The following is an 8,969-nucleotide window of genomic DNA, read 5'->3' as shown; positions in this document are numbered from 1 at the left end:
AATGCCCTACATATCTCAAGAGCATTGGGAAGAGCAAAGCACTTGCTACAACCTTGAGTGACACTAAGCCTAAAGATGATTCTGACAATGAGGATGACGGAATCTTAAATGCCTTCACTGCCACAGTCAATGCTACTGAAGGGATTGTTGAAGAAGTGGATAAAGAAGAAGAACTAGTGGAGTCCAAATTTGAGAAGATGGATGATCAAGATGATATCTATCCAGCCTATGAGAAGCTTTACAAGCCCTCTAAGAAGCATGAGAAACTGTATAGGCTGGCCACCAAGAAGCTCAGTGATGTGGAACTTGATTGTGAAGAATTGTCCACAAAGTTTGATGAGTCGAATCAAACTATTGGTGCACTGAGGTTTGAGAACAATTTCTTAGCTAAGAAGACCAAGAATTTTGAAGCGAAACTGTTTCAAGTTAGAGCTCAATTAGAAAGGACTTCAAGTGCAAAGCTTGAAGAGATACTCATAAATCAGAAATCTGCTTTGGATTGAACAAGTTTAAGGTATGGTCTTTCTTCTTCTAATACTGCTTCTACTAGTGCTACTATTTTTATTTCTCCTACTAATAATACTGAAATTGAAAACACTGATGTTAAAACTAAATTAGCTAGTGAGAACCCAGATATAGGTAAATCTATCTTAGGAGCACCCCCAAAACAGGATAAGAAAGATAGTAAAAACCCTAGGGCTAAAAAGGCGAAGTCTCAAAAGTCTAAACAAAAGAAGCAGCATCTCTGTCATCATTGTGGAGCTGCCGGTCATACTCGACCAAATTGCTATAAGTGACTAGCCACTCAACAGAGCAACAGCATGATAGCATCTAGAAGCCAAAATCAGCTTCAATCCTCTCTTGCTCCTCTTGGTGATCTTCTCAAAGCCCTCATGTTCTTTTCGAACTTGAACGGGTTCAATTCTTCCCCTACATCATCGGTTCAATGATTCAATTAAAGGAAAAGTTCTTCCAAGGTGTGGAAGAAAAAGGATTCTAAGTGATTTCATCACTTTCTTCTATCTTCTTGTTTTTGTTTGTTGCATCACTTGTGTGTTTTGCATTTTTTTTAGTCAGTCTAGTTTTATGCTTTGCTTTGATAACATGTTTTTGTTTGTTTATTTTCAATTTTGTTTATTTTATTTTTGATATAAAAATTAAAAAATAAAATAAAAATTTGAAAAATACAAAAACAGTGTATGTTTTGTGTACTTTGGTACTTGTGTACATTGAATGGCCATTGAAACAAAATTTTATAAACTTTGTATCATTTGTAGCTTAGATGAGCATCTCTATGCACAACTAAGCAAGTGAGTTTTGTGACTCTTGTTTGTGATGAGTAAGATTAAGTTATCTCTTGAACTTAACACTCATATCACTCTTTTTAACGTGTTGGACTAGAAAATTTTAAGAGAAAGGTATAAATAACCATCTCACCATTGTTGCCTGCCAATTATAATATGACACCTGTATGTTTCGGTATAGTGAAAGTGCAATGTCAAAGACACCTGTATGTTTCGGCATAGCAAAAGTGCAGTGTCAAAGATATCCGTATGTTTTGGCATAGTAAAAGTGCAATGTCTATGTTTAACATGTTGGGTATTTCTTTTCTTTCTTTTATATGCCCATGCATGATATGCTAAAATAAAAGAAAATATGCAAAAAATAAAAATAAAAAAGCAAAAAGATCAAAAATGCTTTAAATATGGTTGCAAGCGTGTATTCTAGGAGATGTGGGAGCTATAGGATGTACCTCGAAGGTGATAGTCCCCATCAAACAGTTATGATTGTGTGTGAGTTAAAGTTATTTTCTCATATCTCAGATCGTCATAACATGTATACACATATGAAATCTTATGATGTTTTTTCACACACAACACACAATATTCTTTACTACTTTTGATTCATGTGCAGGTACAATGTGATTTGGTCATCATAAGGTTTTACATGTGCTATTGTATACTTACTAAACTGTCTTGACTTGTTTTTGAAATATAAAATTGGTTAGACTTGTTTAGTATGTGTGTGTGTTTTGGGATCAATGTGCTTAACATATTTTTCTTGTTAAGAGATTTGTTTTTCACATGGTGTGCATCTTTCTATTATCTCATCATCCATAGCACCTTGTTTCATTACATTCATACATTTTTATGGATTCTTTGTGCCCCCTTAACCATCATTGATCATCTTTATGTTTCTCGGGTGAAGTTTTCTAGCTTCTTGTACCATTTGTCAATCATGACAAAAAGGGAGAGAAATTATGGAGAATATGTGGTTTCTTTTTAAGATTCTACATGTTAGGAAGAGAAATACATTCCTTTGTAAGGAGGAGATGTGCTTCATCTTGTTAGGGGGAGTGCTTACCTCCTTCTTCTTGTACCTTGAGTCTTGTGACCATTTGTTTATATACTTTGTGCTTATCTTCTTTATATGCTGATGTATGTTTCTTTCACCTACCTTTACATGAGTTATTTCTTTTCTATCTTCATACACATGTTTCTTATACTTGTATGCAATTTATTATTTCTGTTTCACACAAAGATGTCTTGATGAGTTTTGTTTAAAGTGTTTCAGAAATACAAGTTGTCAAAGTCTACTTGCCATAAACTCTCTTCTTACAAAGTTTTTCAAGAGTTTGTGTTAAGATGGATTTTCTTGTATTCAACAAGTGAATATGAGTTGAGTGATTTATGACTTCTCTCATATGTTCATTTGTTTGTTGTGGTTTTGTCACGGATTGCCAAATGGAGAGATTGTTAGGACATATGTGTTTTCACTTGTTAAGAACATATGTCATTTGTTTATGTAAATTGGCTAATCTTTTGATAAAATGCACTCTACTTGTAATTGGGTAGTTCTAGGTGTTTTTAATACTTCAAGAAACAAGGTTTCAAGATCATGTGTTGAAGTCATCAAGTCTGTCCAAGAAAAACAAGTTGAAGTGCAAACTCATTAAAGCTCGACACCTGCTTGATAGCTCCTCGACACCTTGCTATCTGTCAAGATTTATAAAATTAGATTTTCTAATCTGATTTCTTGGGATCCGTGAATGTGTCTTTGGGCCTTCTTTTCTCCTAACCCTAGACATATAAAATGATTATTTTAAGAGCCATCAAATTATACACAAGTTGCACAAACATTGAGAAAACTCTGTTCAAGCAATTTGTGATAAAAGACGAAATTCTTGACTTAGTTCATCTCTTCTGAAGAAGTTGCTGTGTATTTGCACCAAAGAGGTTTATAACTAAGCATCTTCTTGATCTTCATCGTGTAAGATGAACTGAAAACCTTTACAGCCAACCTCTCCTTCTAAGTTGGTGTTGAAGTCGCGTATTGGGATCTGTGCATTGGTTAGTCACATATTTGGGAGCCGTGCATCAAAGGTGAGAACTGTCACTACAGAACAAGTCCAATTGGGTATTGAGGTAAGGGTTCAACTGTAGGTTGGTAAGGTACTTGGGATTCCTTTACTTGTAACCGCTTGTTGTGATAATAGTGGAGTTTCGGAAGTGGTAACCTGAAAATCACCCGGTGGGATTTTTGCCATAAGGTTTTTCTCCATTCGTAAACAAATCACTGTGTCATTTAATTTTCACAATATATTTAGTTATTTGGTGATTTGTTTGTGCTACCATGCGTTTGCATGTTAAATTGATTAATTAATAACTTGGTTAATTAATTAATTGGTTAAATCACAAAAGGTCATTCAGTTTGTGGCCTATCAAGGGAGTTTATCACAAAACACCCTCAAGTCAATTTTGTTTGATTGAGACCTCTTCTGGCCCCAATCCTTTTAGTTAATGTTGCTAATCACATTTTTATTCAATTGTGATAGATTTGACTGAGGGAAACGGCCAAAATCGGCTTAAAAAGCTTCTCATTTGACGTATTGAGCCTAACTCTTTCTTTTCATTCCTTTTTCTTTTCTGCCTTTCTTTTCAGTTTTAATCTTACTTGCTTGCTTTATTTATGCTTATATATGTTTGTTTAGGTTAGTTTTATAGTTTTCTTTATATCCTGAGCATGTTTGGTTGTTAAAATTAGTGTTTTCATTTGTGCTCTATTTTTCTGCTTTGTTGTTTCTAGGTTATGGTTTCGAGCAAATCTGCGCATGCATGCCTCATGCATGCATACATGGTCCTCCTCCTGCATATGCAGGTGCTTAGCTTGCGTACGCAGTCTTCGGTATGTGTACGTAGGCCATTGCCCCGAGACCCTAGTGTTCCTATTTAATTTTCTTTTTATGTATATGTGTATTTGATGCCTCTATTTTGCATATTTTATTGTTTCTTAGTTTGATACCATGAACATGCATTCACATAACTATGTATGATGCCATAGGTGCTAAGTTGCTGCAAGGTGACTAAAGGTAAGCCATACATTCACATAAACATGCATTCACATGACTATGTATGATGCCATAGGTGCTAAGTTGCTGCAAGGTGACTAAAGGTAAGCCATACATTCACATAAACATGCATATGTGTTGTTATGTTTTGTTTGATGAACATGTACATGTGTTGTTGTGCTACGTTTTGTGTTTAATTGATAAATGATGTACTTGCTGCCATGATTAAGTTACTACCTTATATATGACATGATAAGGTTTTCACATGTTAGATGAATGCTAGGGTTGTATATGTGTGGTTTGGTTTCTTATGCTTTATGGTTGGATATGTATGTGTTTTAGGATGGTGATACCATGTTGTATGCTTAGATGTATGCTAGTGAATGTGTGAGTTTAGGGCATAAGTGTTGGACATGATTTTATTGAGTTTAAGATGTAAGACACAATGATGGGAGGCCAACGTTAGGGTTGGGCGGTCTTGGGTGCCTAACACCTTCCCAAGAATATACCTAAGCTCCGAACCCATATATCTGGTAGTAAGATCAATGGTCCTTCCTCGAAAGGACACTATATTCATGGTTCCTAGGCCATTACAAAATTAGGTGGCGACTCCTCCATTGTGTCCACAATAGCATGAAACACTATGGTTGATAACAATCTCTTAAAAAAATAATTGAAGTAATGAAATTGTTTGTTTATCAATTGGGATTTGATACAAAAACAAAATTGAAATCTACATTTAAAGGTACCTCATGCTTGTAATGCTAAAGTTTTGTATTATGTTTATGTATGCAGTGATGATAAAGTGGTCTTAAACTCTTATTTATGAATTGCTTATAGTCATCTATTAATGTTAATGTTTCTACAACTTGTTGGATTTATTAATTGTAAAAGAAAAAAGTTATAGTGCCGCATCTATTGATTGTAAAAGAAAAATGTTATAGTGGAATTATATTGATTCACATGAGAACTTGTTGCATCTGTCAATTGTAATAGCAAAAATGTTATGGTGGAATTATATTAGATAACATGATGTTATAAGTTTAAAACGTTAAATCACAAATTTGCAAGTTCTCTTACCACTCATTCTCAATCTCTTGTACATAGTTGCAATGTTTGAATTTCCCCCTTTATTGAAGAAAATAATATGTATTAAGAGCTCTTTGTCTAATTCTATCTGACATGTGATCTTTATAGGCTTGTTTAGAAAATTCAAATTACTTCACATGATCATTAAGGGATGCAAATGCAAATAAGATTATTATTTGCTTAAGCTATGATAGAATGTCATGGATATTTTTTTTCTAGCCTCTTTTATTGGTTCTCTCAATTTTATGTATAGTAAATACTTATGCACCAAAATTAAGAAATTTTTTTTATGAAATGTGGTGCAAAATTAGACCACAATTGAAATTTATATGGATTTTCTTCAGAAAAGAATAGATTTGATGTTCTTATAAAAATTTATAGTTTATAGCATGTATCTAGAAATAAAAACCACTTGCTTTCGCAAAATTTGAACATCCAGAAACTTAAATACACAGATATATACAACAAATAGCATTACAAAACAAAATCATTAACAAACAAAAACTAAACTTAGCTAATATAACTATTGTATGGCTCGATTGAGGTGAATAATCACTGTCTTTCTTACTTTTCAAAAACTAGAAGAGAAAAAATATTACATATATGAGTTGCTTTTTATCTACTCCAACTTCTATTAGATCCGCGTACCTAAGTGTCAAACCACAAAAACTTTCATGGATACAATAGATAAAGCTAATACAGATAAAGTTTTAAGCCAAAATAAGATTATCCATCATGAATTCTCTTAATTTTTTCAACTTCTCATTTATCAACATCCCAACCAAAGAGTATAATGAATATATATAACTATATATGCACAATCAAACTGAAATGAAAGAGAACAAACAGATAATTAGAGAATAATTTTCTAACTTACCTAATAAAGTTAGAACTGAAACAATTTGAGGACAATCATAAAAAATTGCAGACATGGATAACCAAAAAAAAATGAAAATAGTTAGATAAAGTTGAATACTTGTTTTTAGAAAAACAATACATGGATACACAAAATTAATTTAAACAAAATACCTAAAACAAAAATAAAAAGGTACAACCTAAAAGGTCAAAAACCTTAATCAAAACCAAATCCGTTAAAGTGATACACCATTACGTTCAAATCTCCTCCAAAACTAAATGAATGCCACAATTGCACAAACAATCAAACTCTGAAATTTTTTTATTATAGTTGATGGATTTGCTATGGTCAGAGAAGAATTAGAAGATGCAATTGGCCTCTTTCAACTCAAAGATGTTCCACCTATAGATGCCAACCTATAGGCCCAAATCAATGAGATGTTAAACAAACAATCAAACTTAGAAAAAAAAAAAATTATGCTCATGACTTTGATTGGATGACTGGTCAAATGCAATAAAAATATTGCATAATAAAATATCTTGATTGAAGAACAACTACCAGTTGTGTGAAGAAACTGACCGTGGCAAATTCTAATGGCTAGCTAATTCCCAAAGTGCATTAATCTCTAGAGACATTTGAGTTTTCTTCAATAGAGTAGTAAATTTAGGCTGAATCTACCACTGCTTTCGTTTGTTTATAAAAGAAAAACCAAGAATTAATGGGGGGGTTTTAGGAGTTGAGAAGACGACTAAGTGCAAACTGCTTAAACGTCAAGGTCATTGAGTCATAAACATTGTATTGAGATTCAAAATATTGTATTGAGATTGTAGGAGAGTAAATGTTATGTTATTTTGTTCACCATCCTTTTTGCTCTTCCAAGACAAATCCATAAGTAATTTATTCATAATGGACATTTGGAAGGATAATTAAGGTGTGGTCCTCACATCTAACACTACAATTAAGATTTTTTTGGAACACATGGCGTAAAATGAGACTCCAATTTTAGATTCTAATTGGATTTTCTCTAAGTTTTTGCTTTAATTATATATATAGATATATAGATTTCAGATTCTAATTGAATACCTAGAAGGATAATTATGGTATGGTCTCCACATAAATCTAGACACATGGTGCAAAATTGGATTCTAATTTGACTTTATCTAAGCTTTACCTATTAATATATATTTAATTGAATACCTGGAAGGATAATTATGATGTAGTCCTCACATAAATCTAGGCACATGGCGCAAAATTATTCTCCAATTTGACTTTCTCTAAGCTTTGCCTATATATATATATATATATATTTGAACCTTTTCTTAAAAAAATGTGTAATTTTGATTGATTTTAATTGCTCCTATGCATATGTATGGGACTACACACTAGTTTAATTATTAAAGGAGGATTATTTTATTTTGGTATCCCATCATCTTTTAATTGTGAAGTCAATGATAATCAATGATTCACTTAATGCTTTCCCAATTAAAAATGCCATCTAAACTCAAATTTGAAATCATTTCTTTTAGGAAAGATCTTGTCATTAATTAGCCCATCGATGCCTTGTTCTTTATTGGTAGTTTAATTCTTAAGAGTTTTTTTTTTTCTAAATAATAATAATATGGTTATGTTCATCTTTTAGGAAAGATCTTGTCATTTTTTAAGCCCATAGATGCCTTGTTCTTTATTGGTAGTTTAATTCTTAAGAGTATTTTTTCTAAATAATAATAATATGGTTATGTTCATCTAGTTTAAAATTTTCAGTATTATATTCACAATTTAATTCTTCTTTTTGAAGTCTTTAAGGAATAAGATCTGTTTTAGATCTAATTCCTCTATGAATCCTACGAGAGTGGTCCTCACATTCTTACAAATACTTTTCTATACATCCTCTACTTTTGTCTGAAGCGTCTGTTTCAAGTTATAGTTTATCTCATTTTTTAAGAAAATAAACATTTAATAAATTATCTATATTTCTTTTGATTTGTTTATCATTTTTGAATCCTTTTTTCATCTAGAAAAATTCTTTTCATGTTTAAGTTTTTCAGAAAAAGAAGTTTTTTTTTTTTTAGAGATAATTTTTATATAATTTCTTCCATAGTTAAGAATTTGTATATAAAAAAAGCTGTTGTAATTTATTTTTTTTTATCTTCAATTTTTCTAAGGAAGTTATCTTATTTTATGGTATGTGTGGTAGATTGTAATAGATACTGTAATGCAATAGTCATTATTATGGTTTAGTTATGTTTTTATTATAAAGAATAGTCATTTCTTATAAATAGTTATTTTTTAAAAATAAGGAATAACTATCTCTCTATAAAAGAGTTGTAATTGTTATTTCTTAATAGGTGTAACAATTTCTAAAATTAATATACTTCCAAATAAATAAACTTTCCATATATACATAACAATTATTAAAATCATAAATCATAAAAAAAAAAAAATTTAAATCTAATTTCTCTCTCAAATGGAAATAAAATTGTACGAATAAGATATTTTCAAAAATATATCTTAAGTTTTATTCTAATGTTACAACTCACAACTAAATTTATAAACCAGTTTAATTATTCCATTTCAACACATTTTATTCCTAAAAATAAAGATTACTATTCCTATCATAATCCACATTCACTATACCAAACATACTTGTAGTAATTATATGTTCTAGTAGTTTCAAAC

This window comes from Quercus suber, unplaced genomic scaffold, assembly GCF_002906115.3.
Source record: "Quercus suber isolate HL8 unplaced genomic scaffold, Cork oak 2.0 scaffold_515, whole genome shotgun sequence".
NCBI lineage: Eukaryota > Viridiplantae > Streptophyta > Magnoliopsida > Fagales > Fagaceae > Quercus > Quercus suber.
The sequence above is the reverse complement of the archived record's forward strand: the minus strand, read 5'-3'. Positions refer to the sequence as shown.